Raw genomic sequence first — 26,528 nt, 5'->3', positions numbered from 1 at the left:
GTGTCTCTCTCTCTCTCTGCCCTTCCCCCAATGCATGCTCTCTCTCTCTCAAAAATAAATAAACATTAAAAAAATTTTTCAAAGAGAAGTACATGTTCTTAGTCTTCCTGAATGGGGTCTCCAAAGGGACTAAAAATGCCCCATTGAAGTCATATGATTTTTGTCTTTCTCTGACTCACTAATTTCATTTAGCATAATACCCTCCAGTTCCATCCACATAGTTGCAAATGGCAAGATTTCATTCTTTTTGATTGCCGAGTAATACTCCATTGTGTATGTATATACATGTGTATATATACATATATATATATATATATATATATGTATATATACACACACCATGCCTGAGGACTTTAAGAGACAAAACAGACGAACAAAAAGGAAGGGAAACAAAAATAATATAAAAACAGGGAGGGGGACAAAGCATAAGAGACTCCTAAATATGGAGAACAAACAGAGGGTTACTGGAGGGGGTGTGGGAGGGGGGATGGGCTAAATGGGGAAGGGGCATTAAGGAATCTACTCCTGAAATCATTGTTGCACTATATGCTAACTAATTTGGATGTAAATTTAAAACAATAAAATTAAAAAAAAAAAAAGAATTAAAGATCTGGGAAAAACTTTAAAAAAAATGCCCCATGTATATGAAGAGACACATGGTGTCTTTATCATATAGCTCAAAAGAGTAATTGTCAAACAAGAAATATTATCAAATGGTTTCTATTATGAGCTGAATTGTCTCCCCCAACCAGGTTCATATGTTGAAATGCTAACCACAAGTACCACAGAATATGACCGTCTTTGGAGATAAGATCTTTAAAGAGGTAATTAAGTTAAATGAGGTCACTAGAGCAGATCCTAATCCAATCTGACTGGTGTCCTTATAAGAAGAGGAAGTTTGGATCCAATTACAGAGGGAAGGACCAGGTGAAGACACAGGGAGAAGATGGCCACCTGCAAGCCCAGGAAAGAGATCTCAGGTTAAAACCCACCCTGCTAACACCTTGATCTCAGACTTTAAGACTGCAGGACTGCAAGAAAAGTAACTTCTGGGGCACCTGGGTGGCTTCGTCAGTTGAGTGTCTGACTTCAGCTCAGGTCATGATCTCAGGGTTCACAGGTTCAAGCCCCACGTCGGGCTCCGTGCTGACAACTCAGAGTCTGGAGCCTACTTCGGACTCTGTGTCTCCCTCTCCCTCTCTGCCCCTCCCCCACTCATGCTCATTCTATTTCTCTCAAAAATAAATAAACATTAAAAAACTTTTTAAATTAATTTCTGTGTCTAAGCCACCTAAGCTATGGCAACCCTAACAAACAAATATAGTTTCCCCTTTTGTCTTATTATTAGTCCTCTTTGTTATAAAAGTGACACGTATCCAGTGGACCAGAAGTTCCGCGAGGGCGCACCGTGTCTGCTTTATTCACTGCCGAATCCATGGTGCCCACCATAGTGCCCAATATGCTGCAGATGCCCAAAAAGTATTTGTTGACTGATTACAGACAAATTTAAAATGGCAAGCAAGTATTAATAAAAAATACAAATAATAGGGAATCCATTAATTGGAAACCATTATTTTCACAGCGTATCATTTCTCTCCACTATCAAGTATTTGCTCTGTATCTCTTGGAGATACCGACTGAAACTTAATTTTTAACTACTTCTTAATTACTCCTTTCTAACTACTACTCATTGTTAACGACCGTTGGGTATTTAAATTGCTTCCATTTTTGTCATAAATACCATGAAGGATATCCTCGTAAACATAGGATTGTGTCCTGTTTCCTCAAAATAGATTTCTAGAAGTGAAGTGCTTAAGTCAGGCGTATACACCCCATTAAGGTTTTAACATAGATGTCAAGTTTTTATTACTTAGGGCTTTACCAGTTTATACTCCCCTATCAGTCTGTTGGGTTTCTAGCTTCCAATAATGATTATAATTTGAATATTAACTGAGCATTTACTATGTGTCAGATGACGCACTAAGCACTTTATAAGCGTGATTTTACATAAATCTCCCAAACCCCCTTGGAGGTGGTTACTAATATTATCTGCATCTTACAGATGAGGACAAGAGTCTTAGAGAACATAAATGACATGCCCAAGTTCCCTTTGCTAGTAAGAGGAAGAGCCTAGAAGCATAAACCAGTCTGTCTGATTCTAGTAACTCCCCGGTACCCTTTGCCAACACAGGGTATTGTTGTTTGTTTTCTCTTTGCAAACCTGATAGATAAACATAGAGGGCTGTCATTTGAATTTCAGGCTTATGAATTCGTTTGAGCCCATTTTTCCATGTTTCTTGGACATTTTCTTAACATTGCCATGTTCTTCCCGAGTGAATTGTCGTCTCCGTTCCTCGCTTGCTCTGCTACTGAGAGCAACACCATGATTATTAAGCCTGGGAGCTGCCATGAACTCACTGGTACTCATGCAGATCCCCCGAAACCTCATCTGGCACAGATCTGGAACAGGTACTTCAGCTTATAGGCATTGCGGCCAAATTTTCGGGATGGTCTCCTCATCCCGGGAGCCACACGCGTTTGGAGACAACCCACCCGGCCGCTGCTTTTATGAAGCCCTTTTCCTTTGCAACGTTGTCAGGTATTGCAACGGAATGGTGTCCTGATTCTTTTCGTACTAAATCCACCTGCATCGCTCTTGACCGGTCCCGACGCCTTTCCCTCCAATTGTGGAAAGAAAGAAAAAAGGAGGGAGAAAAGGCACAACCACCACTTCCTCGGGCTCACCTGTAGCTTCGTGTGATCGCTGCAGCAGGCAGCCCAGCCCTGAGCCCAGGGCACCCAGCAAGGACTCATCCGTGGGGCTGGCGGTGGTGACAGGGAGGAGACAGAGGAGGACTGTTTTTATCCTGTGAACCAGTGTTCCCCGAGCAGAAACATTTACCTTGGAGATAGGTTCAGTGTGTGGGATGGATAATTATATGTCGAGGAGCTTAATTTAGGACAAGAGAAGGCACTAACGCAGAGTAGTCGCGCAAAGCTCCCCTGGGGCCCTGGGCTGTTGGGTCCCAGCGCTCCTTGCCCATGGGGCCGAGTCAAGGTTCAATTCGTTAAACGGAGATCACGTCTGCAAACCCACTCCTCGATGACACGGCAGCTTGAGTCTGGAGAGGAAGAGGTGCCAATATTCCCGGTTCCAAATTTAGAGTTAGGAGAGAGGGGCAACCCTTTAGCTCCCCCACCCCCACCCCGGACAACTGCTTCGTGTGTTTGTTTTTGCCAATTTAAAGAGGAGAAGACTTCTCTCCCGGAGCCCCCGGTTCTCTGGCCTCCCCGGTGGATGCGTGCATTAAGACGTGTCGATCCTTTAATAATTAAGAGCAGTCTCCGGATTGTTGACCTCCTGCCTTACGCAGCTTATCAGCAGTCGCAGTCAGCAGCGTCTGTGGGAAAACCAAGCCGAAGGGAGGGAAACTGTTTAGGCAGCAGCATTTTGCTGACGGTGACGAGTCCCCCGGGCATGGCTCCTTCACCTGCTGAGGAGCTGCCATTCACGACAGCCAGGTGGCCGATAAAGCCCATGCCTGGGAGTTATTCTGTGCCCATGTCCCCCCACCCCACCCCCCACCCCTGCCCCAGGGGTGGCCGGAGGAGTTGTGTCCTGCTTAGGACCTCAGTTTAGATCATTCTGTTGCCACTATCAAATCATTCAAGTATCAGAGGTGACGCTGCTTTAAAGTCAGACTCCAAAGACGGTGTTATTAACATGCAGCTGGGAGCCAAAGAATGCGTCGTTAGTCTCTTTGAAAGGCCTTATAACACAGCCAATGGAGCCAATTAGGGTGACCTTAAAGTAGTCAGAGAAAGTGGTTCCCACTCATCATTAGTGCCTCCAATAGCAAACTTGCAAAAGAACCCGGCTGGCAGAAAGGCAGCGACTTCTCTTCGTCCCTTCGGCCCCAGCAAGACGCCCTGATGCTTCTGCACCTCTCAGCCAGGGCTCCGGGAGCCACACAGCTGCCCACGCGCGCAAAGAAGGATCAGCTAAAGCCCTGCTCAGCCCCGCTCTTCTGTTGACCTGAATAAAGCCAGATAACCATTTCATCTTCCCTGCCATCCCTAAGGGGATAAAGGGGGGCTGCTCAGTCACCAGCTGAAGGCCGTGGTCCCTATGCATCTTTTATTGGGGTCTGCGACACAGGTGGACGGGGACACTATCCTCTTTTTTTTCTCTCCAGACGCCAGATATGGCATAATTAGGATTCTAAAAAAAGATTAATCTAATAAATGGATCCCAAAGGCCGACTCACTCACATGCCTCCCCAAAGAAAGGGTTACTAGAGCCTAGACTGATACAAGTTTGATCCAGCAAACACTTTGTTGCAAAACATTACTTTTGATCTTTTAAAAAATGTCTGTTTCTTTTAAGTGAGAAAGAGAGAGCATGAGCGGGGGAGGGGCAGAGAGAGGAGAGAGAGAATTCTAAGCAGGCTCCTCACTGCCAGTGCAGGGCCTACGAAGAGGCCTGATTTCATGAAGCATGAGATCGTGACCTGAGCCCAAATCAAGCGTCAGACCCTCAACCCACTGAGCCACCCAGGCGCCCCAACATTACTTTTAAAACCACAGCCAGGGGCGCCTGGGTGGCTTAGTCGTTTAAGCGTCTGACTTCGGCTCAGGTCATGATCTCGCGGTCCGTGAGTTCGAGCCCCGCGTCGGGCTCTGTGCTGACAGCTCAGAGCCTGGAGCCTGTTTCAGATTCTGTGTCTCCCTCTCTCTCTGCCCCTCCCCTGTTCATGCTCTGTCTCTCTCTCTGTCTCAAAAATAAATAAACGTTAAAAAAAAAATTTAAAAAATAAATAAATAAAAATAAAAAAATAAAACCACAGCCAGTGTTGTAGGTCATTTCATAAGCAAAAAAAATACTTGATATTTTAAAACAAAATAAAACAGTTCTTCCATCAGAAGAGAGAGGTACTACGGGTTCGGATACATTGTTCTATAATGACCTGGAAATTATAAATCTAGTTGAGCTTAACGAGGATATTCTTTATCTAGAATTACATCAAGTATGAATACTGCGACTAAATTCTAATTACCAGGAAAAGCTAATGACACGCCAAACAAATAAAGCTCATCGAAATCATTAGTAAAACTTGCTAATCAATCACTCAAATCCTATTTGGCCATCCAGAAACCCAAGAGTGTGAAGAGGCGGGGGTGGGGGATGGGACATGAAACAAAAGGGTACTTCTGAGAATCCCAAAGAGTGACAGAAGGATGACAACGTCCATGGATATCTGCAAAAGTGAAATTAGAGATAATGCCATCGGCCGCTAACATGCTAGTTTCTAAAACACCATGAACAAGGCCGGCCACTTCCTGATGGTTCTTCAAGGTGTTTCTAGCAAAGTTTATCTATTTATAGCTTCTGATTGCCACTACCCCCATTCAAGTGGCTAAGACAGGGAAATATGACCTCAAATAGTTTTGCACTATTTCCTTTCCTCGGAGGAAATGGGTTTCAGTCTTCAAAATCAGCTCCTCGGCTAGTGTTTCCTATTGACCCTTCCACAGTCAACTTGAGATGTCCCCCTGCCCCCAGAGGGAGGTGTCTCCAGGCAGGATGCACTGACTTGCACTTCTCAGCACTTGAACTTAACCCCCTCTTTGGTGGTTGTTTATTTTAAAAGTGAAACGCTCTGAAAAGAGCACCTATGATACAGACATTCAAAAGGAGTAAACACTGAGAAGCAAGGCACAAAGGAGGAGCAAGAGAAGCAGAAAACGCTGGGATAAAGATAGGAGAAAACAGTAGCTATATATGAAAATTCACCGTGAGTGAAGAAAGCATCTGGACAGCTGCCAGACCCGAACAGGTAAAGAGACTTACTGAAAAAAAAAAAAAAAAAAAAAAAAAAAAAAATTAATCAGCAGGGAGATGACAGAAATGGAAAGCTTAGAAGTTCATTAAGGAAACTTACTTTTATTTTTTTTCTAGAGATAACGAATATATATTTTTAAACATACGAATATACCCCACTGGGGTGGGCATCAGAGGCCTAGTGGACAGTCAGAAATATCACCGTGGCCCAAGGGTACTGAAGCCAGCCCCACTGCAGTATCCGTGCAGTCCACACGGGGGAGCCAGAGCTCCCATCCCTGTACAGGTATAACAAGGAGCCTCCCTGTTCTGGAGAGGCCCAACAGGAATCCGAGCTGTTACCTCCAGCTTAGTAGTAATATGGTAGTGCTCCCTTTCTCCTTCCAGAGAACGGTCAGAACTGCCAATTAAAACCAGATTTAAGATCCAGAGACTCTTTACACAAATGAAAGTGTCCACATTTCAATAAAAAAAAAATCACCCATCATACCAAGAACCAAGATGGCAAACCAAGTGCAAAGAGACAATCAAAGATAGCCACCACCAAGTGACAGAGACGTTGGAATTATTTAACACATATTTTGAAGCAACCATGATAAAAATGCTTCAAAAAGCAACAATGAAAACACCGAAATGGAAAAACAGAAAACGCTAATGAGAAAAATAGAAAGTCTCAGAAAAGAATTAGAAGATAATAAAGAAGAGCCAAATGGAAATTTTAGAACTGAAATTTATACAATAATTAAATAGCAAGCCCAGTGGATGGACTCAACAACAGAACAGAGAAGACAGAGGAAAGAATTAGTGAACTGAAAGATGGAACAGTAGAAATTATCCAATCTGAACAACAGAGAAAAAAAATGAAGAGAGACTCAGACCTGTAGGGCTATAAGAAATATCCAAGATTTGGGGCGCCTGGGTGGCTCAGTTGGTTAAGCATCTGACTTCGGCTCGGGTCATGATCTCATGGTCCGTGAGTTCAAGCCCCACATCGGGCTGTGTGTTGACAGCTCAGAGCCTGGAGCCTGCTTCGGATTCTGTGTTTCCCTCTCTCTCTGACCCTCCCCCATTCATGCTCTGTCTCTCTCTGCCTCAAAACTAAATAAACATTTAAAAAAATTTTAAAGAAATATCCAAGATTCATATCATTGAATCTCAGAAGGAAATGAGAAAGTTTGGGCTAAAAATGTCCTTGCAGAAATAATGGCTGAAAACTTCCCAAATCTGCCAGGAAACATAAAGCTACAAATTCAAGAAGCTGAGTCAACCTCAAAAGAGATAAACTTAAAGAAATTCATGCCAAGACATTTCATAATTACACTTCCAAAAACTAAGGCAAAGAAAAATCTTGCAAAGAGCCAAAGAAAAATAACATATTCTTTGCCTATAAAGAAAAAAACCTATTTGAACGACAGCAAGTTTCTTATCAGACCCCATGGAACTCTGAAGGAAGTGACACAATTTTCAAGTAGTGGGAGAAGAGACTGACAACCTCAAATCTAACACCCAGCAAAAATATCCCTGAAGCATGAAGAGGAAATCAAGACATTCTCAGATTAAAGAAAACAAAAAGAATTTGTCACTAGCTGAACTACCCTCAAAGGATGGAGAGAAAAAAATTCTCTAAATAAGAAAGAAATGATAAAAGAAGGAAATCTGGAACATCAGTAAAGAAAAAAGGAACAAAGTAAGCAAACATATAACGTAATGCAATGTTTTTCTTATCTCCTTGAGTTTCCAAATTGTTTTATGATTTTAGCAAAAATCATAACACTGTCTGATATGGTTCTAAATGTTTGTAGAAAAACATTTAAGACATTTATAGTCTATCGTCATTGTTTACAGATTCTATATTTGCCAATTCACCAGCTCATTAAAATGTATTTGTAACACTCAAATTAATACTCGTGCCATTTTTACAAGTGCAGACTGGCAAAAAATTTGAGTCACTGACATACATGTTCTAAGATGAGGTCAAATAAGGTGACATTCTGTCCTCTTAATTCTCATACTGTAAGCAAATGCTCTTTGTCTACCTAGTGTGACATATTTTTTTGTGCTTTTTATCAATTTGCTGTTTAAAATGGCCTCCAAGTGTAATGCTGAAGTTTTGTCTCATGTTCTAAAGTGCAAGAAGGTTGTGATGTGCTTTATGGAGAAAATACATGTGTTGGATAAGCTTCATTTAGGCATAAATTATAGTGCTGTCGGCCATGAGTTCAATGTTGCTGAATCAACAATATATATTAAATAAGGTATCTTTAAACAGAAACATGCATAAAACAGGTTATGTATTGATGAAAATGAAACCTGAGGCTCAAAGGAATTTAACTCTGTATTTCCCTTGCGAGCAGTGATTTAGTATTTGCTAATTCAGTGTTCACAGAGACCTTATAGAATGTAACTACCGTGAATAATGAAAATGAACCGTACATTTTAAGCAAGGGAAGGTGAAGGAATGTAAAGAAAGGTGAAGTTTCTGTACTTCACTTGGACTGGTGAGACAATGACACCTCATTATTAAATGCAATACTTAAAGAAACAAGCAAACAAATGACCTAAGAGGATATACTCAAAAACACTAAACAGAAAAATCAAAATGAAAAAATTTTCAAGTAACCCACATAGGGAAAAATTGAGAAATCAAAAACAGAGAGCAAATGAAAAACAAAAAAATAAAATAGTGGTAATAATCCCCAACATAGAAATAGTTATATTAAATGTAAATGATCTTTTAAAAGCAATTAAAAGACAGAGATTGGCAGAGTGAATTAACATTTGCTGGCTATATGAAACTCACTTCAAATATAACAGTATAGGTAAGTTGAAAGTAAAAGGATGGAAAAAATATGTCACATACACATTAATATCAAAGTAGATTTAACAACAAAAAAAATTACCAAAGACAGAGAGGAACATTATATAATGATAAAAGGGTCGTTCCACCAAAAGGACACAGTGATCCTAAATATGCATGCATCAAACAACAAAGCTGCAAAATGTGAAGCAAAAACGGACAAATCTGAAAAGAGAAAGATAAATTCAATTTATAGTCAGAAATGTCAGCACCTCACTCTCAACAATCATTAGAACAACTACACAGAAAATCAGCAAGGATATTGGAGAACTTAACACCATCAACCAACAGGATCTAATAGACATTTATAGAACATTCCATTCAACACAGCCAAATGTACATTCTTTTCAAGCGCCTATGAAAGATATGAAAATAGACCAAATTCTGGGTCATAAAACAAGCCTCAAAAAAACTTAAAAGAATTGAAGTTTTGTAGTGTTTTCTCCAACCACAATGAAGTTAAACTGAAAATCAATAGCAGAAAGATAATAGGAAAATCTCTAACACTTCAAAACTGAGCAATGCATTTGTAAGTAATCTATGGGTCAAAAAGAAAGTTTCAAGGTACATTTAAAAATACATTGCACTAAATAAAAATGAAAATGCAATGTATCAAAATTTGTAGGACATAGCTAAAGCAATGTGAAGGGGAAAACTTAGGGGTGCCTGGGTGGCTCAGTCAGTTAAGTGGACGGCTCTTGTTTTCGGCTCAGGTCAACATCTCATGGTTTGTGTGTTCGAGCCCCAGGTTGGGCTATGCACTGACAGTGCAGAGCCTGCTTGGGATTCTCTCTCTGCCCCTCCCTTGTTCTCTCTCTCTCTCTCTCTCTTTCTCTCTCTGAAAATATAAATAAACTTTAAAAATGTGAAGGAAGAAATCTATAGTACTAAACACAGACATCAGAAAAAAAGAAGTCTCAAATTAATGATCTAGGCTTCTAACTCAAAAACATAGACAAAGAAAAGCAAAAATAAATCCAAAACAAGCAGAAGGAAAAGAATATAAGGATAGCAGAAATCAATGAATTGAAAACGGAGAGAGAAAGAGAGAGGGGAGTAAAACAAAAACGCATTGAAAAAAATTGACAAACTTGTAGCAAAACTGAAAAAAAAAACACAAAATACCAATATATGTAGGAATGGAACATGGAATATCACTAGAGAGCCTGCGGACAGCCAAGTAGCAGCAGGTGGATGCCATCAACTCTACACACATACATCTGACAGCTTAGATGACCTGAATCCCTTCCTTGAAAAACACAAACTATCAGAACCCATCCAATGAGATATAGATCATTTGGACAGCCCTCTAACAATGAAAGAAATTGAATTCGCAATTTTAAATCTCCAAAAAGGAAATTCCCAGGCCTAGGCACCTCCCTGAAGTATTCTACAAAACTTTTAAAGAAGAATTAACACCAATTATACACAATCTCTTTCAGATAATAGAAAAGGGGAGAACACTTCCCAATTTATTTATGAAGGTAGTAGTACCTTACTGCCATAATCAGACAAAGACAGTACGAATAAAGATACAGAATACAGTACATTAATATAGATGCAAAATATTAGTAAATAGTAATATATAAAAAGAATTAGACACCAGAAACAAGTGGGGCTTATTCTAGAAAGGTAGGGCTGGTTCAACATTTCTATTAGCAGGCTAAAGAAAAAGTTACATGATTATATCAACTGGTAAAAAAGACATTGATAAAATTTAAGACACGTTCATAGTAAAAGCCCTCAGAAAACTAAGAATAGAGAGAAACTTCTTCTACTTGATAAAGTGCACCTAAAAATAATCCAGAGCCAGCCTGTACTTCATGGTAAAAGACTGACTGTTTTCCTAAAATTGGGAAAAAAGGAAGGATATTCAGTCTCACGAGTCTTACTCAACATAGTGCTAGAAGTTCTAACCAGGGTATTCAGACAAGAAAAATGAAGAAAAAAAAAAAAAAAGATTACAGACAAGAAAGGAAGAAACAAAACTGTCCATATTTGCAGACGACATGATTTTTACATATAAATGTCAAAAAAAATCTACAAGAGACTCTCAGAGCTAATCAGGATACAAGATAAACACATAGAAATTCATTTTAAAAAACCAACAAATCTAATTTATAGAAAAAGAGATCAGACTTACGGTTTAGCAGAGGCAGCAAGTGGCAAGAGGGGAAATCAGAGGAAGGTGATGAAAAGTACAAACTGCCAGTTATAAGATGAGTAAGCAGTAAGTATGTAATTACAACATGAAGACTACAGCTAACACTGCTGTATGATATATAAGAACGTTATTAAGAAGGTATATCATATGAGTTCTCATCCCAAGAAGAAATGTTTTCCTTTTTTCTTTCTTTCTTTTTTTTAATTGCACCTATAGGAGAAGATGGACATTAGCAGAGCCTATTATGCAGTCATTTCACAACGTATGTAAATTGAACCATCATGCCACACACCTTAACCTTAAAACAGTGATGTATCTCAATTATTTCTCAATAGAGGTGGGAAAACATCAGGTGTATTTGTACATACCAGCAATGAACACGTAGATACCCAATACAAAAATGCGATATCGTTTACAACCTCTCAAAAAATTCAACATTGAGTGTAAACCAAACGAAACATGTGTGGGACTTGTATAACAACTGCATAACCCTGATGAAAGAAATCAGAGAAGATCTACATAAAGGAAGAGATATACAGTGTTCATGAATTGAAAGGCTCAACAGAGTAAAGGTGCCAGTTCTCCCCAAATTGATGTAATATAATTTCTATCCAAATCCCAGCAAGATTTTTTTGCAAACATTACACAAGATTATACAAAAAGCTATCTGTAAAGGCAAAGGAACTAGAATAGCTAACATCATTTTGAAAAAGAAGAAGAAAGTAAGAGGGATCCATCTACCTGATTTCAGGACATACTGTACAGATACTGTATTCAAAACAGGATGGTGCTGGTGAAGGAATATATACATAGATCAATGTAATGGAGTAGCGAACCCAGAAATAGACCCACACAAATATGCCCAACTGATTTCTGACAAAGGTGCAAAAGCGATTCAATGGAGAAAAGATAGCCTTTTAAACCAATGGTGCTGGGGCAATTGGACATCCACAGGCAAAAAAATAAACTTCAATCTGTCTCACACTTTACCGAAAAATTAACTAAAAGCGTACCACAAAATTAAAAGTAAAATGTAGTGCTGTAAAATTTTTAGAAAAAAAAGTAGGAAAAAATCTTCAGGATCTAAGCAAAGATTTCTTAGATGTGACACCAAAAGCATAATCCATAAGGTAAAAATTGATAAATGAGCCTTCATAAAATTTAAAAACTTCTGCTCAATGAAAGACTCTGCTAAGAAAATAAAAAGACAAGCTACAGACCAGGAAAAAAAAATATTTGCGAATAACATGTGACAAGGGACTAATATCTAGACTATATTAAGTACTCTCAAAACTCAACAGTTAAAAAAAAAATTAAAAATCCAATTAAATCATGAGCGAAAGACATAAAGAGACACTTCACCAAAGAAGATATAAAAATGGCAAATAAGCATATGAAAAGATGTTCAACATCATTAGCCATTAGGGAAATGCAAATTAAAACCATAATGAGATAGCCCTACACACATATCAGAATGGCCAAAATAAAAAATAATGACAACACCAAATGCTGCCACAAAAGGTAAGAAATTGGATCATTCACACATTGTTAGTGGGAACGTAATATGGCCCAGCCATTTTGGACAATGGTTTGGTACTTTCTTTAAAACAAAACAAAACAAAACAAAACAAAACAAAACAATCCTAAACGTGTAACTACCATACCGGCCAGCAATCAATATTCCTGGTTATTTGTCCCAGAGAAATAAAGACGTAGGTTCACAGCAAAACCTACACAGAAATATTTACAGTTGATTTATGTCTAGTAGCCCGAAATTAGAAATGGATGGATGGTGAAACAAATCGCAATACGTCCACACCAGAGCACTAAAAAGGAATGAGCTACACAGCAACCTGGATGAATCTCTGGAGACTTATGTTGAGTGAAAAAAGCCAATCCCCAAAGGTGACAGACTATATGATTCCATGTATATAACCATCTTGAAATGGACAAAATTACAGAACCGGAGAGCAGATTAGTTGTTGCCAGGGATTAAAAGGGGGGTGGGGCGCCTGGGTGGCTCAGTCAGTTTAGCGACCCATTTCGGCTCAGGTCGTGATCTCACAGCTTGTGAGTTCTAGCCTTTCTAGCCCTTCGTTCGGGCTCTGCCTGACAGCTCAGAGCCTGGAGCCTACTTCCGATTCTGTGTCTCCCTCTCTCTCTCTGCCCCTCCACTGCTCATGCTCTGTCTCTGTCTCTCAAAAATAAATAAACATTAAAAAAAAATTTTTTTTAAGATGACAGAAATATGAAAACAGTAATGTCAGAACGAGGCATAATTGACCCATAAAAGAACAATATGAAGGACCTTGTTGGGGATGGAAATGTTCTGCATCTTGACTGTATCAATGTCAATACCCTGTTGTGATACTGTAGTGTAGTTTTAATTTTTTTAATGTTTTTATTTTTTTTTAAGAATGGGGAAGGGGCAGAGAGAGAGAGAGAGAGAGAGAGAGACTCTGAAGCAGGCTTCAGGCTCTGAGCTGTCAGCCCAGAGCCTGACACGGGGCTCGAACCGTGAACAGTGGGATCATGACCTGAGCCAAAGTCAGATGCTCAATGGACTGAGCCACCCAGGTGCCCCTGCATTGTGGTTTTACAAAAATGTTACCACTGGGGGAAACTGCATAAAGAGTACACGGGTCTCTCTGTATCATTTGTTAAAAACTGCATGCGAATATACCATTACCTCAAGACAAAAGTTTCAATTACAAAAAATATCTGAATACAGCGTCCTCCATAGGAAGAAAAGGGGGAAAGAACCCACACAATGCATCTCAACAAAAGAAACACTGAAATGAATTTTTCTGTAATAGAAAACCATTCCAGTATTCCGGAACAAATTTTAGAAATTGTTCAGGGCAACAAAATTTTCATTCGCCCAAAAGCTTTCAGTGGGCCCCTGCAGCACATATCTTGTATAACTCCATTTCCAGTCTTGCCATATAGTGGGCGTGTTCAACATTTGTTTGCCTCTATTAGCGACGTGATTTTCCCGCTGTAATTTGAACTTAAGACTAGAGCACCTCGTAAGCATGAGGATCCCCGATTCTTTCTTGCTCAGGTGATACTAGTCAGATGGCAGATTTCTTCTTGGTCACTCTGAACACCTTCAGAGTGGATGCCAGGATTTCAATAAAAACAGAGAAGCAGAGACAGCCGTAGAGTTCACATGCGAGGTGAGCCTGCTCAGACAGACTGGAGGTGGTGTGCAGGAAGATGGAAAGGAAGGGGTGGAGAGACCCAAATCTGGGCAGAAAACAGAAAAGACTTCACAGGAGGGTAGTTTACCTGAAGCAACAAATGAACACAGAATTACGAAATCCAGACCTAGGTTAAAAACAACAACAACAACAGCAAAACACCAGATACTGTTCAATGCGTCCTCGTTTCACTTTGAATATCCCCTTTACCTTCACTGACTTACTTATTCATTCAACAGGCATTTATTGAATGCCTCCTAGACACGAGGAAGGCACTCGGAGGGAAAGTGAGAGATATGAAAGGGAAGCTCCTCTCCCTTGAAGATTTTATAGCCTAGTGGGGATGACAGAAATATGAAAACAGTAATGTCAGAACGAGGCATAATTGACCCAAATACCAGCTGAAACTCAGTGTTCTGGAAGCTTGGGGTAATAAATAACCCCTCACCAGCACTTGCTGAGCCCCTGTACCCCACCCACTTTTTCCCAAGGGTTCTGCCTCTCCTACTCTGACTTGTTCTTCCCCCAAACTACTTACCCCAGGACTGTACTTTCTGCCAGGGTTAATCAGATGAATCACTGCCGATTAAGGTATTAATGCCTGAGTCTGGCTTCATCTGTGATTCTCGCAGATGACTTAAGTCATGGAAAATAGGTAGGTGAAAGCTTCAATCACCTCGTTGCATCCCAAGAGGAAAGAAACAGAGCAGGGTGTTTGAGAATTGGAGGGCTTCTCGCCAGCCCTGAAACTGCACCCTCGAGGGCTCTGTCCCCAAAGTGGCCAGTCAGATGATAAGAATGACCTCACCTCTGAGAGGAAAGCTCTGGGTAAAGGCCAATTTGCTAGAACAGACTTTGAATATAATGCTGTTATTGCACAAATATTATTAAATCAACTCTAGCTAAAAACCAGAACATTTTCATTTGTCATTAGCTTGAGCTGATTCTATAATGTGACTCATTAATCTTTTTCACTGAACTAATCTTAGGTTGCAAAATAATTCCATCTCCTGGAGTCCAATCTTCAGGCTGTAACTCGATTTCTAAAGACTTCCTTAATTGTAATGAACTCTTTCCTTGCTGACGTCACCTGCTACACAAGCAACAGAATCAATGCAAATTAATTACTTAGACATAGGGCATATCTGAAAATAACACACAGGTCGAGGGCATTTGTTGAACGCATAACGCACCCCAGTCACGGTCACATCTGTCCTTTCATCTAACTTACGTAACTACCCGCTGCGCTCGGCATTCGATCTCCACTTTGAGCTACGAAGAGCGGGATCCAGAGAGGTTAAATGACTTGCCCTAGGTCACACAGCTGGTAAGTGGTGAAGCCAGGATTCAAACTCAGGTCTATCTGACATCAGAGCTTATACCCTTTCCTTTACACATCATTCCACATGCAATTTGGGACTGGGAGGACTCAACGACTGTTTGTCATTTTTACTACAGACGGAACAGCAATAAATGACTTAGGTTTAAAACGTTGGAAAACTTCTTCTAAATAAGATGCCTGTGAGGCATGGGGATATGCGACCACAGGACCTCTTTGAGACATGCATGAGATTGGAATGAACAGCCAACTGGAAGGCCTAGCTAAAGAGCAGAGGTTGAATTAGAGCAGCATGCTTCTCAAGCTTATGTCTGAGACTCATCTTTCCAGCTCCTTCTACTATTGCGTGACTTTAAAATTGTTGTTAATGTTTATTCATTTTTGAGAGAGAGACACACAGAGAGAACGGGGGAGGGGCAGAGAAAGAGGGAGACACAGAAACCAAAACAGGCTCCAGGCTCTGAGTTGTCAGCCAGAGCCCGATGTGGGGCTTGAACCCACAAACCGTGAGATCATGACCCGAGCGGAGGTCGATACTGTGCGACTCCCAATCATTAAGGTGGTACTCTCTAAAATTACATCTTACGTTCTCAGTGGCTCAGATCAATCCAAACCAGAGAAGTCATAATGAGTGTCATCTACCATAAGCCCTAAGGGGTTGGGCAACTGAAGGCAACAAACCTCTTCATCTTTTTGAAGTCAAGAGAAAGGCAAATACAGGGGAGGTTGGGGTGCTTGGGTGGCTCAGTTGATGAAGCGTCTGACTCTTGGTTTTGGCTCAGGTCATGATCTTGCGGATCGTGAGATCAAGCCCCAGGCTGGGCTCTGCACTGACAGCACAGAGCCTGCTTGGGATTCTCTCTCTCTCTCTCTCTCTCTCTTTCTGCTCCTCCCTCCCCCAAAATAAATAAGTAAGCTTTTTTTAAGAATACAGGGGAGGTAGTTACCAAAAGGCTCACTACTGGCTGAGAGGAGGAATGACCATCCAAGCATCCTCTCCAACAACTTCCTGCCACTCCTGAAAAAAAAAAAAAAAAAAAAAAAAAAAGCCAAGAAATAATCTGGTCCGTGGCCACAATTTTCCCCCGTGCCTTCACACTTATTCCATTAGTTTGAACATCAAATTATCAATATACCTTCTATAACGTTTCATTGTACATTTAGTCACATGCGATAATGATTCCTTAGTTTTAAACAATGTGTCATTTCCACCATTAAGAGAAGACAATAAGGTTTAGTAGCAAAAGCCATATGCCAAAACCACAATTTGTCTCTTTCCTTGCAAGTATGAGCAGATGGCCACAGGCCGACTGGGATGATTCAAACTTAATGCATGATTCTGAATCATTTCCTTAGTTGAGCAGAAGGGCTTCCAGCTTGAACCTAAACCATAGTCATCCTAGGATTCAGACCTTCTGGTGGTATTTGGAAGGCCCCGGTGGTGGGACACCAGAGTTCTGTGTATGCATGGGACCAAGGCTGAAGACACTGATAGCAAGCTTGGCTCAAGGTCAAGGCCCCACGCACGGTTGGACAACTGGAGAGGAAGGAGATGTTGGACACAGTGCGGTCACTTGGGACATCCAGCTACCCAACCCCACGCGGACAGGTGTTTGCTGAGAGCCCCGGACGGCCCTCCTCTGACCAGGTGTCGACGTTACATGATGGTAGAGAAAGAGGAAGAGTCTCCCCACTTTGGTAGAGAATCCAGCAGGGCATTTGTGCTCCTGCTGCAGCATCTTTTTTTTTTTTTTTTTAATTTTTTCAATGTTTATTTTTGAGAGAAAGAGATAGACGGGGCCAGCAGGGGAAGGGCAGAGAGAGAGAGAGGGAGACACAGATCCGAAGCAGGCTCCAGGCTCTGAGCTGTCAGCACGGAGCCCCACGCAGGGCTCGAACCCATGAACCCGTGAGATCATGACCTGAGGTGCAGTCGACGCTCAACCGACTGAGCCACCCAGGTGCCCCATGCTGCAGCATCTTTGACTCAGCACGTTGAAAGTCAGTGTGGCTCAACTGAAAGGCAGCGTGACCCTGTCCTGCTCACAAAATGGGAAGTGGCCATGAGTCACCAAAGATCTCCAGTGGGCATCGGAGAACACCACATCAGATCAGCATGGCAGAGACTCAGCAGGAGAGGGAGAGATGTCAGGCTCTGCGATGCCGTCCTTGGAAATACACCACGATGCCCCTGGGGGTTTCCTGAAGTATTGGGGGACCTCATACTGAGAACATAGGTGTTTTATAAGAGTTCGTGTGTACAGAGAGAGTGGCCCCTGTTATCCTCCCTTCACTTTAACCACTTAGGCTGCCTAGGAAATTCAGGTTACCACGGGCCGTGCTGAAACCTGAGACAATGGGAGGATACAATTGCAATCAGACCTTGGAGAAAGGAAGGCTCTAGAGAGCATGGCCAGCCATGACTTCAAGAATTATTTATCCCGGGAGCCTCTCAACACGAGCGAAGCCAAATGAAACAGTTAATTGTGCTTTGTTTCCCCTTTATTAAAAACGAAATTTGTGGGGCACCTGGGTGGCTCAGTCGGTTAAGCATCTGACTTCAGCTCAGGTCATGATCTCACGGTCCGTGAGTTCGAGCCCCACATCGGGCTCTGTGCAACAGCTGGGAGCCTGGGGCCTGCTTCAGATTCTGTGTCTCCCTCTCTCTCTGCCCCTCCCCTGCTCATGCTCTGTCTCTCTCTGTCTCAAAAATAAATAAAAACATTTGAAAAAAAATTGCCACTATAGGTTAGAAGCTCTGCCCTTTTCAAGTCTAATCGTTTCAGACATTTTTGGTCCAAACACCATATTCTCCTTCAGAAGACATCATGTATCACCTGCCTTCCTATTGCCTTTCTTAAAAAGTCACCAAAACAAATGGCGCAACATTCGGCATGTGCGTCATTTCTCACCAACATTTCCAGGCAGAATGCATCGAAGCAGATCTCATTACCTTTTCATCAAACCCTATGCCTCCCTCTGCAGCTCCTACCACAGCAAGTGACCTTCCTATACATCAGTTTAAAATGCTGATTCCAGGTGGAACATCTACAGTCCATCTAGCGAATAAAAAAAATATGGCTGTGAACTGGATAAAAATATAGGAAAACCCAGTCTTATAAAGATGAAATATCTTCAAAAATTGGTCTACTATCTCAATGAAATTCTAATCACAGTTTCAGCAGTATTTTGATGAAATGCAACAGGCTGATACCAAAATTTCAAGGGAAGGGAAAGTGCAGAAGAATAGCCAAGAAAATTTTAGGAAAAGGAAAATGAGGGAAGACTTCCTTACAAGGTAGCAAAACTATACTGTAAAGCTACAGTCCTTAACGCCTTCAAGTCCTTAAAACAGAGTTCAGAAATTGGTCCATACTTATGGATGGGGAGACTTATTTTATTTTATTTTATTTTATTTTATTTTATTTGAGAAAGTGTGAGTGGGGGAGGAGCAGAGAGAGAAAGAGAATCTTAAGCCAGTTCTGTGCTCAGCACAGAGCCCCACACAAGGCTTGATCCAATGACCCTGGGATCATGACCTGAGCCAAAATCAAGGGTCAGACACTTGACCAGCTGAGCCACCCAGGCATCCCAAGGCATTTTAATTAGTAAGACGCTCTAATTGGTGAGAAAAGGATGGAAGGTGCCTGCGTGGCTCAGTCAGTTAAACATCCGACTTGAGCTCAGGTCGTGATCTCACGGTTCGTGGGTTCCAGCCCTGCATCGGGCTCTCTGCTGAAACCTCATGGCCTGGAGCCTGCTTCAGGTGCTCTGTGTTTCCCTCTTTCCCTGCTCCTCCCCTGCTTGCCCTCTGTCTCTTTCTGTCTCTCAAAAATAATAAATGAATATTTTAAAAAGTTTTTTAAAAAGAAGAAGAAAAGGATGGACCAAATCTTAAATAATATTATTACAACTGGCTATGATTTTTAAAAAGATTAATAACTTATATATGATTATTTACCCAATTTATACAAATCAATACATTCCAGATGGGTTTAAGATCTACTTCTAAAAACATAAAGTTACAACGTGGAGAGAACTTGAGAACATTATGTTAAATGAAAGAAGCAAGTCACGAAAGACCACATATAACATGACTGCATTTATATATGCTCAGAATAGGTAACGCTACAGAAACAAAAAACAAACTAGGGCTTACTTAGGGTGGGGAGAAAATGGCGTGTTGAAGGAAAATGAAGAGTGACTACAAATGGCTACAGTGTTTCTTTTTGGGCTGATGAAAATGTTCTAAACCTGGTTATGGTAATGGATACACCATTCTGCGAGTATACTGAGAACCAGTGAATGGTATACTGTATATAGGAGAATTGCATGATATGCGATTTACATCTCAATAAAGCTATTAAAAATACATCAAGCTAAAAAATTCAAGGAAAATGTGCTTATTATCTTGCACTAGACAATGCATTCATACACACACACACACACGCACACTCACTCACACATTTTTAAATAAATTGTACTACATAAAACTTTTGAAACCACACAAGAGAAGACCACATAAACAAAGTTAAAAATCACACAATAAACTAGGAAAAAAAAATTGCAACATATAGAAAAGAATAGGAATTGCTTATATGGATGCACTCATCTTCATACCCATACAAAAATATGTATAAAATAAGCTACAGTCTATAAGGACCCAATAGAAAATTAGTAATAGCTATGGATGGGATGTTGAAGTTAGAAAATCATTCAATTTCATTAATAATTTAAAATATGATTTAGGGGCACTTGGGTGGCTCAGTCTGTTAAGCATCTGACTTTAGCTCAGGTCATGATCTCACAGTTCATGGGTTTGAGCTCTGCGTTGGGCTCTATGCCGTGCAAAGCCTGCTTGGGATTCTCTGTCTCCCTCTCTCTCTCTCTCTGCTCCTCCCTGACTCATGCTTTCTCTCTCAAAAATAAATAAACTTAAAAAAATGTTTTAAATATATATGATTTAAAATGGCATTTTTCACCCATCAAATTGGCAAAAATTATTTTAGGCTGATACCAATATTAGCAAAGGTATGAGGAGATGACTATTTTCATATATTATTGTAGGAGTAGGGATTTGTAAAACTCCTTGGAAGGTTACTGTGCAGCATTTTATTATAGCTTTACTTGTGCATACGATTTGGCCCTGCAACTCCACTCTTGTTACCTGTTTTAGAGACATAGTCATACATGTACATAACAAACATGTATAAGGATTTTAACTGGCATCTTACTTGCAAAGTGAAAAATTTTAAAGTGTTTTGTATGCCCATAATTTGAAAGATGGTTAAATTGTGGTAGGTCTATATCCGGTAGTTTCATTTACTGTTGTAAAAACCAGTGGAGCTTGTTTGTTTTTAAGGGGACTGGTGTTGTCAGTAGTTTTGCTGTATCTGTATAGATTTTTACAAAAAAACTATGTATTACTTATATAATTAAAAATAAATGAAAACAAGAATGTGTGATACGTTAGGGAGAAACATTTTGAGACAATTGTCAAAACTACAATTTGTATTGGTCTCGAGTATAGATGACCAATTTTTTCAAAGTAGACCAATTTAATTAAAATAAGAGTGTTTTAAGGATCCTGGTCATCTCACTTTTTCATTTTACCTTGTATAGAAAAATGAATATATATATATATATATATAGCACCCTCCTGAGGATATCCATTCCAGAATTTTTAATTTTAAAAATGGACACAGGGGCACCTGAGTGGCTCAGTCAATTAAGAGTCCAACTCTCAATTTTGGCTCAGGTCATGATCTCACAGTTCGTGAGGCTGGGGGGGACAGAGAGAAAGGGAGATACAGAATCTGAAGCAGCCTCATAGCCCCTAGCTGTCAGCATAGTACCTGACACAGGGCTTGAACCCACGAACTGTGAGATCATGACCTGACCTGAAGTCAAACACTTAACCAACTGAGCTACCCAGGTGCCCCAAGATTCACAGTGTCTTAGTTAAGAACAAAAGTTATTCAAAGGCACAGCATTATAATAAGATACTGCAGTGCAAGCTGCTATGTAGAGCTAGAAATTTCAGCAGAAAAATCATTATGACTAGCAACATAGTACATAAGAAAAGGAGAAAACTTTTAAAATGAGAGCTCCCCTACAAATGACCCAAGAGAAGATGATCCCACAGTGGTGCTCAAAGTTGACAAGCCCTAAACACATTTGCAGAGATTCCAATCAGAGTTTTAGTTCCCGCATCTTGATCACAAGCGCATAAACAAGGGCAGACATACGAGAAAACCCTCGAATGTGGAAGATAAAGATCAGAGCAAACAGAAAAGAGCAACTGTAACCATCCAAGAACCAAAAGTGCAACTCGTATCCTCAGAAACACAAGAAAAGATAATGAGTTCCCGAAGCAAGAACAGAATCCTGTGGAAAGGGGTATTGGGAGAACAACAAGCATTCTTGAGAACTAAAAACATAAAAACAGAAAGAAAAAAAAGCTAAACGAGTTAGAAAACAGGGGGAAAGATAAAAAGGAGGACACCTAGAGACACAAGACAATTAGAAAACAATTCCAGGAACTCCAACATCAGAACAATCAGATGAACAAAAAGAACAGAGAAAACAGAGGAGAGGACATTAGAAGCAAAATTTTCTAGAACTAAAGACATCAGTTTCCAGACTGAAGGGCCCACTAAGTACCCAGCATAGGGGCAGAAACAGACTGCAAGGCATATCGGTTCAGAACACTGTGGACTAAGAAAAGCCACTGCATGACTCTGTTCTTCCCAATACCAACATCAAATTCCAGAAGATCATGGAGCAAGGCCTTCAAACTTCTGAAGGAAAATAACTTCCAACTTAGAATTCCATACTCATACATAAATTATAGATGAGGTAAAATTAGAACAGTTTTAGAAATCTAAGATTTCAAAAAATTTGAAATACACACTTGCTCAGGAAACAATTGAAGATGCCCTCACCTGTGTGAAGGAGTACACAGAGGAAGAATATATATGATAGGAGAAAGAGTCAATTCAAAACAGGAGAGGGCATCTGGGTGGCTCAGTCGGTGAAGCATCTAACTTTGGCTCAGGTCATGATCTCACAGTTCATGAGTCCAAGTCCCAAATCAGGTGAGCTCTAGCCCTGCTTCAGGTGAGCCTTGCTTCTCTCTCTCTCTCTCTCTCTCTCTCTCTCTCTCTCTCTCTCTTCCTCTCTTTCTCTGCCTCTCACTCATTTGTGCCCTCTCTCTCAAAAACAAAAACAAAACAGGAGAAAGAAAAAGGACAAATTTCAAGATGATGGTAGAGAGATTTCTTTTCTCTTTTCTCTTTTCTTTTCTTTTCTTTTCTCTACTTTTCTTTTCTCTTCTTTTCTTTTCTTTTCTTTTTTTAAAGGTTCTTTACTTTTGAGAAGGCCATAGAGACAGGGAGACAGAATCCCAAGCAGGTTCCTCAACGTCAGCATGGAGCTCGACACAGGGCTCGAACTCCCGAACCATGAGATCATGGCCTGAGCCGAAACCAAGAGTTGGACGCTTAACCAAGTAAGCCGCCCAGGTGCCCCGATGGTAGAGAGATTTCTAATGATAACTGGGCACAAGTGTAAAGTATGAATGAAGCAGAGAGAGGCAGAGACTGGCATGGCCAAGACTGCTATCCTGATTCCCTTTGCTACTATAACATCTACTAGATGAAACTCCTGGAGAATGTTCTTTAATAAAAAAGGAAAGGGAGGGGAGGAAGAGCAAGATATGAGATCAGAAAGGCCACCCAGGCCTGGAATGGGAGTAAAAGTAATCCAAAGGTGACCACAGTCCAGCCAGATTGCAGGAGCGAAGGAGCAGTGTCTCAGAAAATACATACAGGAACTGAGAGGTTAGCTGTTGTGATTGACCTTAGTGGAGAGTTTTACTAAAAGGCCATTAGAAGAAATGGAAATAATTTAAAACATACAAAGAAAACTCAGTGAATGAAAAGACCAGCATTTTTAACTCTTATGAAAAATATAAACAAAGGAAGGAAGAATAATCATGGTATGTGACAATGCTCAGTTATAAAGAATATTAGGATAATCCTAATACTAATTTAACCCAAATTGTAATAGGATTATACTGCGAAGGTGAGAAAGGAAGCAAAATGACATCCAAATAAAGAGTTAGCTCCATCTTCCATGCTAAAATTGACAATTAAAGAGATAGCAATATATGCATCGTTCTTAGAACTTGGGAAAGTTATAAAGGTCAGGAGGAGCTTTTAAAAGGGTTGAAAGCTGTTGCCTTTGAGGAAGGGGACAAGGGAAGTGAGAAGGGGAAAGTCAGGAAACTAAATTTCGTAATGGCTCTTTTATTACTATTCAACTTTGGGGTTTGTTTTGTTTTGTTTTGTTGCTTTTTTGTTTTTTATTTTATTTTATTTTAATCTTAATTTTATTTTTAATGTAATTTGTTGTCAATTTGGCTAACATACAGTGTATACAGTGTGCTCTTGGTTTGGGGGGTAGATTCCCGTGACTCATCGTTTACATGCAACACCCAGTGCTCATCCTAACAAGTGCCTTCCTCAACGTCCATCACCTATTTTCCCCTCTCCCCCGCCCCTGTCATGAACCCTCAGTTTGTTCTGTGTATTTAAGAGTCTCAAAAAAAAAAAAAAAGTTACAAACAGAGAGGGAGGGAAGCAAACCATAAAACTATTCAACTGTTTAAACTATATGCCTATAAATTACTGATTTTTAATTCAAAAATAAAAATAAAATAAATTCTGGATTTCTAACATAAACAGGTAGCCTTTCAGGTGACTAATTTTGAATATTAAAAAGAAGCTAAGGGGTGCCTGGGTGGCTCAGTCGGTTGAGTGTCCGACTTCAGCTCAGGTCATGATCTAGCGGTTCGTGAGTTCCAGCCCCACGTCAGGTCTCTCTGCTGTCAGCACAGAGCCCACTTCGGATCCTCTGTCTCCCTTTTTCTCTTTCCCTCTCCCCACCTCAAAAATAAATAAAACATTAAAAGATGTATGTAAAAAAAGAAAGAAAAAGAAAGAAATACTATATATTATATTATATTATATTATATTATATTATATTATATTATATTATATTATATTATATATTGTAATATTATAATATTATTTGAATATCTCTCCTGGCTGGAGAGAGGTATAATATAGATTACATCCAGAATAGCTCATCTGTTTTCACCTTAATATTTTCATGTGACTTCTGAAGCACTTTTATCCTTTTTTAATTGTTTCAGTAGTCAGGGATCAGATCTTCTCCAGAAAGGTCAGCCACAGGCATAACAGGATCTACTACATGCTCACATAATTTCTCTAAAACACGATGGTACAGGCAATGGTTACCCTTTCTTGGGGAATAAGAAGATACTCCTCACTGCCTTGAATAATCAAAGTCCCTCAGAATTGTGTAGTACTCTGGACTTTTCAAACCACTTTCTCATGTCTGTATTCAGCCCTGCCACAGTCCTGAAAGGTAGGAAGGACAGAAGCTCAGAGAGTTTGAGTGACTTCCCTAAGGTCACTCAGCTGGCAACAGCAGAGCCATGAGTAGAACCATGAACTCGTGACTCTCTCCACCTACCACGCTGTGCAGCAGTCTTGTTTTCAAATTTCATAAAGTCTCCATTTGTTTAATAGCTCCAGTCGCTGGCAGCCAAAAGACCAGATGGTGGGAAAAAGAAAGAGGGTGTATGTGAATTTCCTTCTCTAAAGCCCAGCCACTCTGCCGAGAGCCAGCCTTAGAACAATCTGCCCTCTGCCCAGAAGATTAACCCCAGATCCTGGCTTGCAAACAACACAAATTTGGGGTCTTGGGATTCTTCCACATTCGAGGGTCTCTTTTAAAATTGGAAATGCCCCGGAGAAGTAGAGCAATCCTCAGACAGGGGTGGTTGGCAACCAGCTAAAAATAAGCCTGAGATACTGTAAGGCAGTTAAGGGAGGAAGAAAGAGGCACCAATTTATCCTAATTCCAAATTGTTCCCAGGACTAACCTTGCCCATCCGAGCCAGAATTATTAGAAAAGATTCCTTGAGCAGAAACGCCATGAGGTGCCCACCCTCCTTTTGTCTACCGGTGAATATATAGTGATTGGAAAGCCAACGACCGAAACACAAAAATCTCCACTAAACCCAGTTCACTAAGAAAGATTTAAGCTAAACTGGCATTTAGAAACCTAACAGTTATTTGTGCGTCGATTCTAAAGCAGTTGGACGTTTCATCTTGTTTGTCAGGGACAAGATTTTCTCTCTATTTTTAGCAAACATTGCAAGCTGGGCACGTGCAGCCTTTGCTAAACAGAATGCGAAACGGGGTTTCTTCTGGGTCCTCAATGTGCGGGAGTCTGACAAGGCCCAGAGCAGGGCAGAATCAAACACAGGCTGCGACTATCACTTGGAGATAAGATAACCAAACAACGGGTCAAACTCAACTCTGGCATCCGAGGTGGACTCTACTTTTTTTATAGCATGAATGACCACAACACATCCATTTAGATTTGCATGCAGCCTATTAGAATCCATTTGTGCGAGCTCTGTGTGCAATGGGTAGCAAACTCTATGCAGATTTAAATATAGAGCAAAGGATAATTGTAAGATATCTCAATCAGGGTTTCTGCTAGACTTCACATATTTTAAAGGCATAACACACAGAGGTTACATAACTGCCTTTACGGAAAACCCTGCATTCAGAGTTGTTTTTGAAGCCTGTTTGCAGCTGAGTGTTTACTAAATCAAGCACTAAAAACTAGATTTACACTGGTTTTTGGAAGCTGAATGCCAGCTGCAGCTGCCATTAGAGCAATTCAATTTCTTTTTTATAAAGCACAAGTAAGGCTCAATTTACTAAAGTTTTATTTCCTTTTTATGCATCCCATATGCTAGGGGAAAAAATTAAGTTTATGAGATTAAAAATGAGTTTTATGCTAAATGTTTACAAAGTTTCAGCTGGTTGCATTTGCGAGCCCTCAAACCCACCAAGTTCAGCTTCTGGGTTTTTTCTAGCAAAAGAAGGTCTTTGTGTTTACCAAAGGAAATGGCCCAGACCTCCTCCTCTGTTCCCATCTAGCTCTGGCTTCCCTTTCACATCGCGTGATTTTATAAGAGGTGAGGTAGACAGAGAAGTTCCTCAGGATGTCAAAATCTT

The 26,528-nt window shown here is 40.4% G+C and overlaps 1 long non-coding RNA gene across 1 annotated transcript in view; it reads right to left on the bottom strand.

The window, feature by feature from the left end:
• Positions 1 to 2,504: 2,504 nt before the first annotated feature.
• LOC122223973 overlaps positions 2,505 to 26,528 on the bottom strand; it is a 36,443-nt gene continuing 12,419 nt past the window's right edge. The window contains exon 4 of the long non-coding RNA XR_006204591.1: positions 2,505 to 3,401. This is a non-coding gene — a long non-coding RNA (uncharacterized LOC122223973). The remainder of the gene's footprint in view (positions 3,402 to 26,528) is intronic.

The sequence above is a fragment of the Panthera leo genome, chromosome B4 (genome assembly GCF_018350215.1).
Source record: "Panthera leo isolate Ple1 chromosome B4, P.leo_Ple1_pat1.1, whole genome shotgun sequence".
Lineage (NCBI taxonomy): Eukaryota > Metazoa > Chordata > Mammalia > Carnivora > Felidae > Panthera > Panthera leo.
The sequence above is the reverse complement of the archived record's forward strand: the minus strand, read 5'-3'. Positions and strand labels throughout refer to the sequence as shown.